Source organism: Bidens hawaiensis, unplaced genomic scaffold (genome assembly GCF_021521415.1).
Source record: "Bidens hawaiensis isolate Kalapana, Puna unplaced genomic scaffold, B.hawaiensis_p1.1 tig00004931_1, whole genome shotgun sequence".
NCBI classification, from domain to species: Eukaryota; Viridiplantae; Streptophyta; class Magnoliopsida; order Asterales; family Asteraceae; genus Bidens; species Bidens hawaiensis.
In genome coordinates, this window is record NW_027491311.1 from 216,658 (window position 1) to 236,052 (window position 19,395).

Sequence of the window (19,395 nt, forward strand, 5' to 3'; positions counted from 1 at the left end):
TCTTTTTCTCACCTTCAATTCTTTTATTTTCTTGAGTCTCTTGTTTCTCACATTGCTTTACAGCAAATTCTCCATCTTTGTCTACCACAACATCAGCATACTGTTTGACAAATTCAGTCTTATCATCAAATACATTCTTAAACTGTTTAAGATACTCACTTCTATTTTCTTTGTCTCCCTTCAGTGGGTAGCTGTCACAAAAAGGTGGTGGCACCTTTTTATACTTTTCCTCTTCAGACATTTTGTCCACATAGCCCACAAGGTTTCCGGCAGAAATGAGATTCTTCAAGAAGTCCATTTGTATTAATAATTCAGCATTCTTCAGTTTTTCTTCAGCATACATCTTCTTTAACCCTTCAATCTCAATAGTCATTCTGGATTGGGTTTGGTATGCCATCATGTAATCATCTTCCAACCCCTTGATTTGGCTTTCATAGGTTGCTTCACTTTTTGCATACACATTCAAGAACACTTCCTTTCTTCCACACTCAGACTTCCATTTCCCAATCTCCTGATTTAATTCATCAATTGTAATAAGTAAATCAGAAACTGAGATATCAGATCTTACCTGCGAGTTAGAAGATTCAGCTTGGTCATGCACTTTTGCCATGAATGCCACATTTGCCTTTTCCATTTCAGCTGCATGATTACTCCAGTCAAATTCCCCATCCTGTTGCACCCTTGTAACAGCTACATTTCCCTGATCTCTCTGCTGGTTCACATTGTTTTGATTTGGTCTATTTTGATTTGGGTAAACCTGCATCTGATTGTTTCTCTGTGGTTGAAATGTTTGTTGCTGGGTTCTATTCTGATTTTAATAGGGATTCTAGTTGGCTATCTGATTCCTTTGCTGCTGAAAGTTTTGGTTGTGGTTTTGAAAGAATTGATTCTGGTTAACTTGATTGCCTGTTTGCCTTGGCAGGTTGCATTCCCTAGCAAAGTGTCCTGGTTGTTGACAGTTGAAACAGATGGCTTTGGATTTGTCAAATCCAATTCTTTCATTGGGTCCATTGAAACTGGTTCTGCCAGTTCTGTTGTACAACCTCTTGCTTCTTACAGCCAACATAGTTGCTTGCCATTTGATGCCCATATCTTCTAAATTATCAACATCTATCTGTTCTAAGTCTTCTTGCACGATGCTTGTGTTTATCAGATTCTTGGCCACAAAGGCATGGTATGACTCGGTGAACATTGAGAATAATGCCTGGTAATCTGTTCCTTGAGTTGGATTGTGTTATGTGAAAGTAGGCTGCCCATTTCCTGTAGATTGATTGTCATCTTCAATCAGCTGCACATTGAATCTTGACTGACTGCTGCAAGATGAGTTTGTCTCTGATGGTTCCTCAATGATAGGCTGTTGATTCTTGATCGAGAGGTTGCCCATTGGTGCTACAAGATCATTGTTCATTTGAAAACTTGGTTTGTCCTCTCGAATCATGTGATTTTCAATCATTTCATGCTCAGCAGCCTTGAGGAAGGCTATCACATCATCTAACTTGAAGTTTGGAAAGTTGGCCTTCTCTTTGATGAACTTGCTGGTAGTGTACCACTCACCAGATAGAGATGATAGAAGTTTCTTGTTCAGGTCAAAATCAGAGATCTGAAGGTTAGTTGTTCTGATTTCATTCACAATCAACATGAACCTTTGCAGAATAGACTTTAGCCTTTCTCCATCTTTGAACTTGAATCTGTCAAGCTGCTGTTTCAATCTGTCTTTCTTGATGTCTCTCAGTTCTGTATTCCCCTCAAACATTTCAATGACTGCATCGTACATGCCCTTTGCAGTCTTGTGGTGATTTACGGTTGTCAGAATTTCCCAAGAAAGCCCTAATTTCAGCATAGACAGAGCTTTGTCATCCCTCTTCTTCATCTTCAGCTCACCAGTTGCGTTGTTGTTTGGAGATGTGGAAGGAACGTAGCTTCTTCACAACCTTCTGTCCCGTGGCCTTCAGTGAGCTTGCTCAAGCTCTGATACCACTTGTCAGGACCGTGAATCGGGTGAAACCTCGAAAGGTTGACAAGAACACACTGACTCTGTAAACCCTAAAGGCCTATTGAATATCCCGGCGGAATCAGGATATCCAATAAGTGGGAACGAATGAGTGACAAAATAACAAACACGAAACGTAAATGAATACTCAATAAGAGCGATTTCAAGATAAAGATTTACTGTATTTAATAGCTCATTAATGTAACAGTAGAAGGAATGTCTAGGGTTTCGTGTGACGGCGCAGGTGGCGGCGGATTGTACAAGAAAACAAAGAATATTCCTTTGGAATGTTTTCCGTACAAAGCGCGTGTGAGAAACCGTGTCAATCTGTGCCTAAAATGGAAACATAGGGCCATATTTATAGACCCTGACATTCCTTCTAGAAGTTCCTAATTATTACATAATGAAACACAAAATAATACAAGTGTTGAGTCCTCGAGCAAGATAACAGTCTTGCTCGAGCAAGCTCAATATGCTAGGTATGCTCGATGAGTATCCTCAAGCATACTTTACTTAGAATATTTTCTCTTTCGGAGAATCTATTCTCTTCCAGTGATCTTCATTCTTCTTGACTTATCCACGCTTTGCTCAAACTTGTCCATCGAGCAAGCTCATTCTTCTTGATGTCTTCAGCTTTTCTTATTCAGCAATCTTTATCATGCTAGGATGTAAATCTTGCTCGGAAACTGAACTGTGCTTGAAGTCCTTGCTTTGATCACTTGACATCTTCTTATTGCATCCATGCTTGTCCCCATGTGCTCGTAACACTTGGTTGAAACTTGTATGATCAAGCTGTTTGCTTGATTGGCAATCCATGCTCGATAGAAGAATACTCTTGCTCGTTGAAGTGTAGCTTGCTCGAAGCCTTAACACTTAGAAGAATCAACTATTTAAGGTTCTGAAGACCTTGCTCGAAGTAGTAAAAATCATGCTCGATAGTCTAAGCTTGCTCGAAGTCCATACTTAGCCGTTTCCAGAGGAGGTTGAAAAGATTCCAATCTTCCTTATCAAAAATCCGACCCAAAACCCTTTTTGGTCTTATAGAATTCAAGATTTGTTGAATTCAAAGAATTCTCCAAACCTGATGATTTTACAAATTTGATAGGTTTAAACACATCATTTCTTGGTTTTTCTTGAACATTAACAGATTTTGATTGATAGAATATTTGTTCAAGTTCGGTAACCTTTGAAGTATCATCCTGATATATACTTTCAATCATTTCGGGTTTAAGAAGGTTCAAAGGAACTTCCTTGTCCGAAAAAACTTTGGATAAACCTTTTAACTTAAAAACTTTCCCATTCGAAGAAACAGGTTGAGGATTGATGAATTTGATCAACTCCTCATCAGTTACAGTCGGTTTATCTGATTTCTTCGAGTTAGAACTTATATTAGATTTTTTCGCTGAACTACCCGAAGACTTTGAGCCATAAACAGCTTTCTCACACTCTTCAGGTTCACCCAGAATGTGATTTTCAACAGGTATATTCTTGTTTTTGACAATCTCATCTGGTTCGGACAACTCCTCGATAGAACCATCCAATTCATTTTTGGTAAAGACAACTTTACTTTTGATATGAATCGGTTCTTGAGTAGTTTTGGTCGAATCAACATCCTCAGATTTAACAGTAGGCATATCTGAGCATTTTTCCACATCGGGAATGCTACTATAACCTTTCTTAAAAGGAGGAGGAATCTCGACATATCCTAATTCTGCTTTTCCATTTTTCTTATGAGCATGGTTTACTTCAATGATTTCATTTAAAAGAAATGAGGAATCTCGAAATTTCCCAAGTTTGTTTTTAAGTTCCATTATTTCATTTTCAAGTTTTGAAATACAGGTTCGGAGTCGAAGAATCTCCTGAAAATGTTGATCAACAATGATAATCTTACACTGAATCTCAGCTTTAAGATCATGATTGCTTTCAAACAGATTTTGAATTTTAAGTGTTGATTGCTCTCGTAATTTTGATTTCTGTCTATAGCATTCATTGATCATAAAATGATCTTTTGTGAGAGTAGTGTTCTGATTTAAAGTTGTTTCAATTTTGGCTTTGAGTACAGCACATTCAGCACACTCAATCACTTCAGTTGAGGATTCAGATACATTAATTTGAGGTTTAGGACATACCTCATCAATCTTAGCCATACAGGCATAAGATTTAGCTTGAGCAGAAATTGATTCAGTCTGAGATGATGAACTTTGATCAGTATCAGTTTCAGAGTCAGATGAATCACTTTCGTCAGATACATTTCACTGCTTGCATCTTCGAACTTCTCAACTGGTTCAATAATAGCTACATTTTCTTGATTACCCAACAATTGTTGAGACCAGTCAACAACTTCATTTACCACAAGAGCTTGAGTAGTTGGAGACTTATCTTGTTCACCACTAGATGAAGTCGTTTTACTCTTATCTCCACCAGATGAATTCTTTCCTGAAGATCTCTCTGAATTGCGTGGCCCAGAATATTCTTTTCTTGGTTTATCGCATTCTTTGGCAAAATGGCCAAAGTCCCCGCAATTGTAACATTTCACCTTCAGTTTATCAAATCCAACCCTCTTATTCAAAGTAGGAAGATCTTTCCCAGTTCGCTGCATGAATCTCTTGACTTTTCTGACTATCATAGCCATGTTCCATTTGAGAACCATTAACTCAAGATCATCAGGGTCGATTTGATCATAGTATTCATCTGTTAATTCACTTGTGGCTATCTTGCTTCTAACAAGCTGTTCATACGAAGTCATGAAAGCGCATAAAAATGCAAACTATTGTTCAGCCTCTTGAAGATTTACTTTAGGCAGGCTTGAAGCTGAAGCATTTGTGCTTGCATTGGCTCCATTAGCCATAAAGCATACGTTAGGCAGATTGTTTACATTAGAAGTTTTTTCTTGAGCTTGGGCAAAGAAGGCATTGATTGGAACAGAACTTGAAGAATGATTAGCTGGCATTGCTCCTCCATAAATTGAAGGATTCTGGTTTGATGAATGCTTGTTTTGATTTTCCTTCAACGAATTGACATTTGATGTCAAATTCCCTTTCCTCAATCTTATTGATAAATTGTACAGCTGTAAGCTCGGTGTTTCGAAAGAAACCTTTTTCTTTCAATACAAACAGGAAAGTCGAATATGAAGGGGGCAAGGCATTCTTCAGCGTATCAATCTTATCTATTTCAGTTGGCTCAAGATTAACACTATACATCTCAACAATCAGATGACTAAATCGGTTAATCATCTCTTCAACCGTCTCATTTTTCATTAAAATAAAATTTCTAAATTAAAATTTTACTAGAGTCTTCTTACTCTCGAGAGTATTCCCCAAACTTCTTGTTTTCAAAGTTGTGAACAATGAAGCACAGATCTTAATGGTACTGTATTGATGAAAGATTTGTTTCGCTAAAGCCATCATGAGAGTTGAGTAAGCTTTTGTCTCACTTTCATAATCTTTCAGTTCTTGGGCTTCATAGTGTTTGAATTCCTTCGGCGTCCATCCCATGTTATCACTTGTGACATTCGTCGTTTTTTTTTCGTTTAATAAATGTATTTGTTTCATTTTCCCGCCTTGTAATCGGATCTCTATATTTATTAAAAACGTCAAAATATTTATTTTGTCTTTCGGTTTTTGTCCGTATTGTCTTAATAAATCATTAAAGAATTGAGTAATTGCACTTTTAACCCTACACTATAACCTTTACCATTTTTACCCTTCAACATAAGATCAAGGGCTTAATTGAAAACTTTTTGAAAAACAATATTCTTTCTCCTTCTCCCCCCCCCCCCCGGTCAACTGCCAACTCCCTCTCCCTTACGTTATGATTCCAAAATCCCGTATATCATGACATTTGGAATAACCCGTAACTGATGCCAATCATAATCATCATAAACAACGAGTAACAGTCGGTCAATCGAGTTTATTATAATCAAAATCGCGAGATCAATGGCCGCGGATCAGTTTGATCTTGTTAGCCTATAAATACAAGTCTAAAATTCAATTAACAAACACCACACAGTCGCCTCATCATCTCGACACTAAGCCCCATCCTAATTGCATCGTTGAACCAGTTCTTGGACTCGTTTGATTTCGTATTTGAGCCGAAGCACTAAGTGCTTGTTCTCTATCAATCCTCATCCAAACTAGGTAATTAGTATGTTGTTTGAGTTTGGTTTTGGATGCTTGATAAAACCCCTCTGTCAATTTTAATCGACAGAGGGTATTTGATCTTCAATTTGGGATTTTTATGAATTAGGGTTTATGTTAATTGGGGAAACTTAACATAATACTGAATATAAACAAGCGAAACCAAACTTATAACAAATATCTTGGTAGCTCAGTTGGCCAGTGCACAAACTTAAAACCCAACCCGGCCAGGGGCACGAGTTCGAACCCCCCTGGTCCGGTTTTTATATTTTTAGTTATTTTGGTTCCTTTTCTTGTTTTATAAAAAAATATATTAATTAGATTTAAAATCCTACATTGTTTACACTCGTCTGAACGAACCGAAACCCGATAAGTTTCTAAAATAAATTTCATATACATATATATAAATATATGAATACACATGATTATTTATATATATATATATATATATATATATATATATATATATATTTTATTTTACATTAAAAATAACAAACTTAATAATAATAATAACCATAATAATAGTAAATGTATTTCTTATCTTTCTTCTTTGGTTAACTAAATTGAACCCCGTTAAAAACTAGTTTAAATTACATAAAGCATTTTCATATGTCGGGATGTATATTATATAAAGGAGTTTTCTTTGTTAACCAAATATGACTTTTTAAATTATTAAAATTAACAAAAGTTAATTACATAATTATCTATGAACTATAACTAATGCATAAACCCCAAATCTGTTGTAAACCCATCTCCTTTGTGTCTTGCCCGTTACCTTAGTTTGAGTAGTTATTTTATTTATGCTTTAATAATTAGGACTAATTGTCGGGAATTCTCACGGGACCAATTAGCTTACTCTAATCTTTACCGTCTTCTCAATAACGTATTCATCATTCCAAGTGAGTTCTTCATAACCCCATTTTAACGTTTTATAATATTTTGGGGGTAGCACGTTACGAGTTTTTCATTCGTTAGTTATGTGATTGTTTACAAACCGATTCACTTATATCGTACATGTTAATAATATTCGTGCATATTGTTTATAATTATACGTGAACTTGCTTGCAATGTGTTTATTGTTTTTATGGTGGAAGTTATGCAAACGCAAACGCATACGCATAGTGGGAGGGTCCGACGGGACGTACCCGCGCTGTCTAAGGTTACGACTTCGGTTGTTTACGTAAGGTGGTTCTCATTTCCCCGACTTCAACGGCTTCGGCCAAATGAACGGGAGGACGACACTATTTGATTTCATTTACTTTACGCTTGAATACTTATTGCATGACGATTGTTGAATCGCGAGTTTTCTATATATATATATATACGCAAAAACTTATGAAAACTCACCAACTTAATTGTTGACAAAATATATTATTTTCAACGTGTTACAGGTTGAATCGATGGTGTGCTAAGGACGAAGATCATTAGTATGCCTTAGGATATTGAAATAAAGAACTTGTTTATTTTCCCGATGAAGTGTTATTGTTTTTCTTTTATTTATGAACAATGTGTGTGCTTTTGATGATATGAAATGAACTAATTATAATTAACGTCGCTTTAATAGCGTTACGAGCTTATGAATGATCTGTACGTTACACCCAGGCGTATTCCGCTTAAAGTCAGGGTGTTACATCACTACCTACCAGGGGTGCCGCATACACGTCATCAAGAAAACTTACGCTACTAGGATGTACAGATCCCAAGTGAGCACGCAACATCGGTTCCCACCGAGCAAAGCCAGATAGTTTTAGCAATTTAGGACATTTTTTGTGACTGTCAATTTCATTGTCCATGGTTAGAATCTGTTGCATAAACGCATTCTGAGATGCTAATGCATAGTAAGAAACGTTTTGTGACGTCATGAGTAGACAATTGTTAAACTTCAAGGACCAAAATTGTCAATTCTTAAAATTTAAGGTTACTGTTCACACGAATGAAGAAATAGTAACGAATGTGAGTTGCAACTTTTAACGAATGAATGATATTCGTTAATGATTTACACGAATGAGCTGATTAACGAATGGATCGATATTCGTTAAGAATTGAAACGAAAGTGGATAACGAAATAGTATAGACGAATGGGTTTAGCGAATGAGGAATGACGAATGTATATAACGAATCAGCTTGAACGAATAAGGAATCAGAATAAGGAATCAGATTTAACGAATGTAATTTGAATAACAAATGGCTAAGAATTTAACAAATAAGCAGTTAAGTTTTAACGAATGAGCAGTTAAAACATAGCGAATGGGTAGTTAAGACTTAACGAATCAGTCTTCATTGTAACGAATGAGTATTCAAATCTTCATCAGGTCTGAAATTAAATCCAAACTTCAAATCCGTCCAAATCTTACTTATTCATCCTAAAACCAATATCAATCTGTTTGTAATTCAATTCCAATCCTCACTATGTTAGCTCGTAATCACAAACACTCAAATCCGGACCTCAATTATCCAGTTAACCACTGGTCATGAGTCAACCGATTCAAAATCTCAATTCACTTATCAATTTAATCAAACATAATCCAATTCCACTACAATCCGTACTCAATCCGCCATTACTCGTTCCAGACTACCTTAACTTTAATCAGAATTACTATCATATCGGTCCAATTACACTTAAAATGAAACTTTGTTTCACCCGAACTCAATTGACTCCTATACTTGATCAATTCATCATGAATTACTTCACTAATTGATGAATCAATACGGTTAAACAACGAATAGCATCGAGGATCAGATCTGTGGCTCTGATACCACTTGAAAGAGCATGATGTGGATCTAGATCTTGTGATTACAACGATGCATTCATTATGTATGAATACGATTAGACAATATTACTTTAGGTGTGTGAAGTGTGTGTATTGAGAGGATATTTTGGCAGAGTAACGAGAGGGAAATCGGATAATCAGAACTGTTACATTAATGAATACATTACATGGTATATATAGGGGATGACTACATTCGTTAAGTTAACACTTAACGAATGTGTCATTCGTTACATTAACATATGCGAATGAACATTTCATTCGTTAATACACTTTAAACATAACGAATAGCCCTCATTCGTTATCTCATTCATTAAACAAGGTTAACGAATGAGCTTACATTTAATACGAATGTGTTACATTCGTTACGGGGTAACGAATGTAACTTATAATAGAGCGAATGGCATTTTACATTATAACCCCTATAATACTAAACTATTACATTAATGCCCTGATAAAGACCAAGACGTACAAAACATGTATTAACATTATCCTTAACATATCTTACTCTAAAAATAGAGAAGTCTAAGACCATTTTGGATGTGTTATGTTAAAAACATATCAAGTTGATTTCTCTAAAAATATATATATCGACACACAAGATAAATCCAAAAAGTTATATTATTACTAACAAAAGTGCAGCTAGATAAAAAGACAATGTCCGGGCTTCGTCTTCAACAAGTGGAAGATCCCTCCACCCAGGCATCATCACATAGTTATAGTTCAGGATAACATAGGCTTCGTCTTGAAACTCAAGATCCCTCCACCTATGTTTCCTTATTGTCAGATTATCCTAAGCATACTTGTTCCAGACAGAAAATAAAAATTGTTCAGCAACCATTACAGACCATCAACAAACCACAAACAAACAAGCCATATAAATTGGGCTCAGGCCTTGTCTTTATTACCCTCATTGCCCAATTGTTCGCCACCGCCAGCCACCTTCACAGCATCACCAATCACCACCTCACCAGTAGCCACCTTCACAGCCTCATCAACTATCTTCTCCACTTCACTCGGACCCAGTTCCTCCACACTTTCTCCATTAAGCTCCGCCAGAACTTTCTCCCATGCTGCCACGTCCCAGAAAGGGGTGTCAATACCAGCATCCTTGGCCTCTTTTACCATCCGGAGACGAGATTGAAAGATGGAGATCGCTGCCAATTTCTTGGCTCCCTCAGCAACCTCTTGGATCCTCATCAAAGTGTTTGCCTCCTAATGGACCAATTCTCTCCTAGCTAGCGCCAAGCTCCTTCTTCAAGTCTTCATTCTCCTTGGCCTTTTTCTCAAGAAGATTGGTCTTAGTAGTCCCAATCTTTAGCATTTCAGCAATATGAGTGTTGGCATCGAGGATTTCATGGTGCAGATCATTGAACCTGGAAGATAGCAGCTCTAGTCCCTGCTCAAAGCAAAGTATCCTCAGTATACATTATATTCAAGATACCAGGATACGATAAGAAGACATACCTAATTAAACTCAATGTCACACACCGGAGAGGAGTCGAAGATCTCTTGCGTCTTTCTCTTCTTAGAACCCTTGGCTCGACTACTTTCAGCCTTTGGCAGGATACTGGGAGTTACTTCCTTTTTCTTGGAACTTCGAGTGGACACCATACTATCAATATCATCAAGAACGAAAATTGCAGCAGATTTGCCTACAAAAAACACAAGTTAGTATCTCTAATCCTTAAACTTTATGACTAATAAATCAGTAATTCTTACCAGACATGTCAGAGCCCACAGAATGGGATGGTTCTTAGAAGCTTGGCTGATAGTGAAAAGTCCTCTCCTCCTCGTCTATAAGACAAAAGGAGTCCACCATATCCTTGGTCTGACGGCTGGGGGGAGCAATTTTAAAAAACTTCAAAGCTGCAAGGAAACAAGACAAGATATATTAGTTCAACACATACCAGCATACTACCCCAGGATAACATTTCCTACTTTTAGTAACCCAAAGATACGGAAGATTTTCATAATGAGGAAGGGAATCCCTTCTGACAAAAAAGAATTGTTTCTTCCATTGATCGTTGTTTTGAGTATTTCTCAAAACAAGCGGGGTTCAGTCAGACTTGGTCTGAGGAGGTATCGTGAGGAGCCATGACTGCGGAGGTCATAGATAAAGGCGAGCTCAGAAAGGGTGAAATCAAGGGCGTGATCGGTAATTAACCTTTCAAGCACGAACAGAGTCCTCCAAACCATGGGCATGGTTTGGATAAAACTCAATCCGGTCTTACTGAAGAACTCGGTGGTAAGAGCCGGGAATGGGTAAGTGAAGCCAATTTTGAAGGGCAAGTATGGAAAGCAGATCCAAGTTTTGGAAACAAGGTCGGATGAAGTAGAAGGATCGAAGGGTCTGAAGACTGTTCCCGTAAGGAACACCCTTTGAATTGCAGGTTCATGTATCGGTATTATTAAAGGTGCATATTTCGTTTACGTGGGTTGCAAGAAGATTTTGTGAAATAAAATCCTTAATGCCTGAAGTATGAAGCTTTGGACTCATGATTTTTCGAAGATGAAGAAGAGGAAGAAAGAAAGATTTACCTGGATAGATGAACAGACTAATGAAGGGTTTATTTATCCAAGTAGTTATAAGGATAATCTAGGGTTTGATCGGTTGCCTGGATTTGCGACACGTACGGCTGATCTATCCCACATGCAGGGTTCAAATTTCAAAAATTTAACAGCTGTAAAGCACTTTCACAGCCGTCAAATTTGGGGACAATTGTTGAGCATCGAATTTTCAGTATCCTAAGCAAGCAATATGTTCAGGATAACTTCAGGATATTGTATCCTCCAAAGTAACGGGTATCCTTAATATATTGTATAATTAACGGATTATTCGCTGTTTTCTGTTGTTTACCAGGTCATGTAACGTTCCCATGAACTGCTAAAGACTCAGACTACATCTCAGCTACCTCAACTAACACGTGCTTGAAGGAATTCGTGGAATATAACGGCTAGTTGGAAGTAGTCCATCATTTCCCGATAATTAGGAGTTTTAGTTAGCTAAACTATTGTATAAATAGAGCTCACTTGGATCATTTACCACACACTCTTAACACTCAAGACTTAGTAGTAATCGCAGTTTGTAATCACGATCGAATTTAGCTCCACTATTGTAACCGATATTGATTATTATTAAACTGGTGGTGATAGTTTTCACCACCCGGGGTTTTTTTCTTGTTATTCTCAGGATAATGGGTTTTTTCCTCGCAACAAATCATTCTGTCACTACATTTTTACGTTCATTTTTAACCAAGCATCTCGCTCACTCACTAATTTGGTTACGAAATTGCATTTGTTAATTTTTGACCAAAACAATATATATATACATATATATATATAATGGATATCATTACAGAACTTTTAAATTATCTAAAAACTCAAAGAACTCTTAATAACTAATGTTTTTTATAAAATTTTTTGCATGTTAACACTATTTGAGTGTAGTTTTTATCACTTTTTTATATTACATTTATGATTACAATTATATAAATTAGTTTTTACACATATTTAATTTTTTTCGCATATGTAAGTTTTTTATTACATAAATTTTACACATATGTAAACTATTGATTTATATATGTAAATAAAAATTTTATATATCAAATATGATAAAAACTACTCTCAAATAATGTTATTATATAAAAAAATATTTGGTTTTTAAGAGTTTCTAAAAGTTCTTTAACATTTTTTGAGTTCTTAAATGAAACTAATATATATATATATATGGGGAGATTTCAAATGAGAACCACTTTGAGTTTTAAGAACTCGAAAGAACTCAATCTAAAATTTTATTTTTTTTGAATCTTTTTTACACATGCGTAATATATGTAGGTTACATGCATGTAAAAAATTACAGAATTTTTTATGTACCAAGTCGACTTATTACATGCGTGTAACGGATGTTTAAAGTTGTGTAATCACTGTACATCTTTATTCTCTCTTCTATTTTAATTTTTTAATCGCATTTAATCTCAACCACATAATCAAATCTATTTAATTAAATGTGTGGTCAAGAGTGAAGTTCTTAAATTGTTAAAACTCAACAAGGTTCTCAAAATATCTCTCTCACATATATATATATATATATATATATATATAGAGAGAGAGAGAGAGAAGGGTTCAAATAAAAATAAGGAGTTTTCTAATAGTGGTAAGAACCAATAGATTTTTAACATTTGGCATTACAACCTATGATGAAAGAACAATTCTAGGAAATTATGTCGGTTTTTGGTAAATTTAAGTCTCAACCATTGATTAGCATGATCCAATGATTATGATTTATTCCTAGTCTTTCTAGAAAACTACTTGTTTTTAGGATAACCCTCCCCTATGTGTGTGTGTGTGTGTATAAAAGTCTCAAATCTGTGTATATTTTTTTTAATATGCTCCCGAGAAACATGTTTTCCTAACAATTAAAATGAATAAAATTTAAGAAAAATGTAATATAAATGATAATATCCATGAAAGTTATATATATAAACACATATAACAACATTTCATACCTCTTGATCAGTTAATATCATGTCCTCTTAGATGATGTGCTCAGGTTTATCCCAAAACTGGATTACACGAACTTTGATGATACTGCCATCCTTAGAATTTAGAAGTTAATTGGGCATGATAAATTTGTTGTCACCGACCTATCTATGTATGAAAAAGTAATTGACTTAATCTACTACAAAGTTAAGGTAAATAAGAAATGCAATTACGAGAAACATATTTCTAGACATTCTAACATGTTTGTCATTGTTCGGAAAATATTGATTACTCTGAGTTCGGGATATCAGTTAATACCAAAAGATGCAAGGAGGTTATATATATATATATATATATATATATATATATATATATTAGTTTAATGTATTAGATAAGGAATTTAATTTAACATCAACTAAAAGACAAAACATTTGAGAGTCGGATCTAAATAGGTAGCGGCGAGGATGCAGAGGTGTTTGGGATGGGGGTGCTTTAAATTGAAAGAAATATGGCCTATTAGGTCGTGTAATAAGTTAATAACCCATGGGGGTATTCAAGAAATCCATAAACAAACTATATATTGAAAATAGGTTAAAAAAGGTGGGAAGGCTAAGAAAGTGACAAGTGACAAAAATAGGTATTCTTTTATTAGTATAGTAGATTTATATTTTGGTCAAAATCCATAATAACTATTTAGACAAATTAACTTTAATAAAAAAAATGTTCGTAATAAGTAACTCAATATAATTACCATCATTATAACTAAAGATAATAATAACTGATATAAAAATTCAGAGTGTTACAACATAATGTTTGCAATAGGTCTAGGTTCATAGTGTAATGTTTAATCAAGTGGCATCAAAAGTTTTTTTTTTTTTTTTGTTTTCTTCTTATAATGGGTTGGGTTTCGGGTTCTAAAATTGACGATTGTTACAATGATGGGGTATTTTACTCAAGTTTTGTTCCATCTCGGTGGCGCCAAACACGTCGTCGTCTTGATCGAAAGGCATTTCCGGTCGGTAACAACCACCCCATTGATCCATATTTATCAAAAAAAGGTAGATGAGTATTATGGAATATATTTTTTATGAGGTAGTGTAGAGAGAATTGAGAGTATTAGTAATTTGTTAAAGTTAATGATTCGGTTTATATAGGTAAAAATAAAAAGTTTTTTTGTTTACACCCAAAGCCAACGGTCAACTCACACAAATCAAAGCCCAACGGATCCTTCACCAGCTGCGTCCCCTCGCTCGCGGCACCTACTCGCGCCAGCCTGTTGTGGTGTTCGCCACTGACGTGGCTACCGCTGGACACTCGCGGCGCCGTTGAAGCCACCACAATGCAAAGTCTTAGTCTGAAGTTACTACTTTTATTTAATATCACAAGCATTATTAGCGTTAATATATGAATTGAATTGTTTACTTATGAATAATATTATTTAGTTTGAATTACTAAGAAAATTTGAGAAGATTGATATGTATGGAAAGATGGACCAGTAGATGTCTTTTATCTAAAAGCATTTAGATGTAGATTTGTGTAGTTTCTTCGTTCAAATACTCAAAACCTAATTAACTGAGACGGATTAGGGCTGGGTTTCAAAATCTACCTTTAAAACTCAGTACCCGAAAAACAGCCCAAAATTGATCCCCACCAAGGCGAGTAGTTATTGCCCAAATGCAAGCAAAGCAGTTTGACTGCGATGGATTCCGGCACCGGCGACAAACCCCTTCGAAAGATTTCAGCCGCCTTCAACGCGATCGCCAACACTATCAACAACTCTAATCAACAACCAGAGGTAGAGCTAGAGCTAGAGCTTGCCTCTCTCTCTCTCGCGCCTGTGCTCTCGTTTCCCCTCTCTTCCGCTGCCTCGGCATCGCATTCAAGTTCGCCGAAATGGACTACGTTGCCAAGGTACGATTCACCCACAAATCATTTATTATTGGCTTTTCAGTATTTTGATTCATTGGTTGTTTTGGGTATTAATTAGGTTAATGATCTTTGTGAGACCTCGGTCTCGGTTTCGACCGTGCAATCGATGATGGAAAAGGATATTCAGGAGAATTGTGTCAGGAAGCCCGGTAGTCATACCCGGAATCTTTTGCGGGTCAAGCGCGGCTTGGATATGGTTAGAGTGTTGTTTGACCAGATTCTTGCTTCAGAGTAAGTTTTTCTTTTTAAGTTTCTTTGATTTAATACTCTTGGAATAGATGAATTTGGATTTTGATTATGTAAGATATTGTGTTAAATGAATAAGCTTTATGTGGTTTTAAGTATCTTGATATGTGTTTATGTTAGGGATAATTCTTTAAAGAATCCCGCGTCCAAAGCTTACGGGCAAGTATTCTCTCCGTATCATGGATGGGCTATACAAAAAGCCGTTGCTGCGGGAATGTATGCACTTCCCACAAAGCAACAGCTCTTGCAAAAGCTTAATGAAGACGGTGAGTTTCTCATTGTTATTTTTTTTTTATTTTTTTTTTTTTGAATTTAGTAATCTAAAGTTTAAATGGTTAGAGAATTTAATTGAAAAGATGGGGTGAGTTTTGGCCATTCACGACTTGCTAGATCATCCTAATTTGGTCTTTATCTACAAGAATGAACGAACTATGTTAAGCTGTACAAATAATTGGAAGATTACACTTATAAGTCACACATAAACTCGAGTGAATAACTCATTAACTCAGCTAGATCATCCTAATTTGGTCTTTATCTACAAGAATGAACGAACTATGTTAAGTTGTACAAATAATTGGAAGATTACACTTATAAGTCACACATAAACTCGAGTGAATAACTCATTAACTCAGCATATCTTTGAATTAATAATAAAAATGTTTAGGAATCATATTTTGTGTAATGTGGGGGTGATAAATAATGAAGGCAATTTTGGCCAGGCTAATTATATGATGGAAAAAGTCTCAAAATGAACATATGAAAAGTCAAAGATCCCTAAATCAACATTGGCCTTTTAACTTCCAAAAATGAGCCTGTACTTTTAGAATGGAATCATTCTCAACGTGTCATACTTTGTGCGGTATGTAGCATAGCTAGGAAGATGACACGTGTCGTTTTATAAGAAAAGGTTCTTGGAGGTGGTTCTCTGTGCGAGACTGCCTACCATGTGGCGCACTGGCATCTAATGTTTCAACAATCAAGCACTTGGTTGTACCATTGTTTCAGCCGGATTGCACTTGTTAGGTTAAAAAAAGGTTTTATTATTTTTGTGTGTTTTGTAACCTTTTTAGTCTTTTTTTGTTCTTAAAAAATAATCTTTACCTAAAAACAATTTCAAATTTCAATTTTTTTTCCAAAGACTAAAATACATTTTATATATTTGTAAAAGTTTTTAAAAAATGAATAAATTAATATTAATAACCAAATATTATGGGCGTGAATTTTCATTTATACTTGCTAGTTCATTTACAACTTTTGTATATTTATTTAAACTTATTTATTAGATATTGTAATGCTAATTGTCCCTTCATTACCATATTCCTTCGTTTATGTTCTTTTTCAAAATTTTAATATGACTTAATGTTTTAGTCATCTATGATATTTAGACTTTATATTTGATTTATAATTACTTTTAATATGTTGGTACATTGCTAAATCATGATAATAAATTAATTTAAATTTTCAAAACAAATAGAATGATGCACTTCCCTATTTAATGAATCCTAATCAATGGATTCGTAACTATAGATACCACCAAGGTTGTGTAGGGTACGACGTATAATCAAGCGAATCCTAAGCTTTAACCATGTCTTCAACCTTCAAATTTACAGTCATGGCGGATTTGCCTTCAACAAAATATGTTTGACATCTTCGCAAAAGCATTTTGGTTTGTTTCCGTTGTGTAAGAAAGCTATGATGCAACTACATCATTGATTCTTACCTTAAAACAATGTTTGCCTAACGAGTAGTGAACGATGAGCTTTGGATCGTTCACTACTTGTTAGGCATGCATGGTTTCAAGGTTACAATCATTGATTTAGTTGCACAGTAGCTTGTTTACACACGGGAATCAAGCCAAAGATTTCACCGACACTCTTGAGACGATGTCGCACATATTTTTTTGAAGACAAAGTAGCCATGATTGTAGATTTGAAGGTTGGAGACGGAGTTTAGAGCTTAGGGTTTGCTTGATTATAAGTCATAACCTGCAAGACCTAGGTGGCATCTATAGTTATGAATCTATTGATTAGGATTCATTAAATTGAGAAGTGGATCATTCTATTAGTTTAGAGAATCTAAGTTCGAAATACTTAAATGATTCAACAATTTACCGCATTTTAAAAGTTACTATAAAGTCTAAATACCATAGCCGATTAAGTCAAATTAAAGATTTAATACGATCATTAATGAAGGAATATGTGAATGGGTGCCCAACTAGTATTATAAATAAGTATATTAAAATATGTAAATAAGCAACCATATATATGAATATGCTCTTAATATGTTAGGGGCTTTTTTTTTTTTTTTTGTAAATATAAGATGGTATTTTAGTTTTTTAAAGAAAGTTGAATATTAAATTAGTTTTGTGAGAAAATGTGTTTTTTTTTTTCAAAAGCGAAAATTTTGAAATACTATTTAAATACAAAAGTGCTTAAAAAGATTTTTATGACCTAACAAGTGTGGTACCGCGGAAACAATCATACGTCCATGTGTGTGACGGTCGAAACGTTGAATGCCATGTGGTGGGTGGTTGAGCACAGTCTATAATGAAAGTTGAAAAATCAGTGTTCTTTTAAGGGTCTTTAACTTTTCATATGTTCATTTTGGGATTTCTCTTTACGAATAGGTCCACTCTATGTTTTGTTATTAGCAGGCCAATGAGTAAAGTAAAAAATAGCTTTAAAGTAAACGATCCAAATGGGTCAAACTTTAGATTATATAACAATTGTTAGAACATCTTGAGCCATTGTACATATTGCTTGATTTGTGGTAGTTAAGAAAAGAAAAAAAAAACAAGGATAGTTGATGCATGCCTGTATGTGTTATAGCATTGTCGTTTTTTAATTATTGATTTTGGTAGTGACTCTTAGCCGCTCTTTTTTGTTACTTACAGAAGTATCTGCAAAGACTGAGATGCAAAATTATGTTACTGCATCAGCTGTTGTCATTGTGTACATTGACAAACTTTTCCAGTCAAGAAATCTGGGCATTGATTGGTGAATGATGCACTTATATTATAATCTACTTTTTTAACAAAATTTATTTTGGCATGCTACCCATGTTTCTCGAGTACCGTGTCGCCTTGCTTTGATATTGTATTTACTGAAACTGCAACATGTTTTTCTTAATATTGTACTTTACTATTACTATGATTCATCCATCATTAAGCTTCTACTAGGTGTACCAATTGCCATCTATGACCTGTTTCTTTGTTTTTGCGTATATTGACCATGTAACCCTCATGACGGTAAGCTTTCGGGTTATTTTTAGTTGCAACATTTTTGTTTTTCTTATATTGCATCCCGATTTCTCCTATATTCTGATTTTCCAAACTTTTAAAATGCAATACGGCTCATATTACTCGTAAAATTCTTATATTCGTGCACAATACATATTTATAGTTTGGTTGTATGACTGTATCTAGAATTGGTATAATGGGCGGGCTACATAACAAGTATGTTTGTCTTAAAAAGAGTGTCATATTTGTTGGTCAGAAGTCAGAACACTCTGTAGGATCAGATCTGGTTGGGGCTGAGGTTTTTTGTTTTTTTTCTTCAATTTCTAGAAATAGTTGATGCATTAATTATGATTACAAATAATATTGCTTCAGTGCTTATCTTAATTTTTGAATAAAGTCGGTATATACCGGCCAATAATACCATTTTAACTGGATGTTGCAGAAGTGGTCGGTATGTTTAGGTCCGTTAATTGGACAAACGGTTTAAATGTTGAACCACCGTTAATATCGGTAATGCCTAGGCCTGTAAACGAACCGAACATTTGGTGAACTATTCGTGAACCGTTCGGCGGGAGGTTCGTTTATGTTCATTTATTTAATAAACGA

The 19,395-nt window shown here is 35.1% G+C and overlaps 1 pseudogene across 1 annotated transcript; it reads left to right on the top strand.

The window, feature by feature from the left end:
* The first annotated feature begins 15,074 nt into the window (after positions 1–15,074).
* Positions 15,075–18,834, top strand: LOC143628345 (accelerated cell death 11-like; annotated as a pseudogene). Its single transcript, XR_013152732.1, has 4 exons — positions 15,075–15,287; positions 15,364–15,536; positions 15,672–15,817; positions 18,445–18,834. The product of XR_013152732.1 is annotated as an accelerated cell death 11-like (transcript).
* Positions 18,835–19,395: the final 561 nt, after the last annotated feature.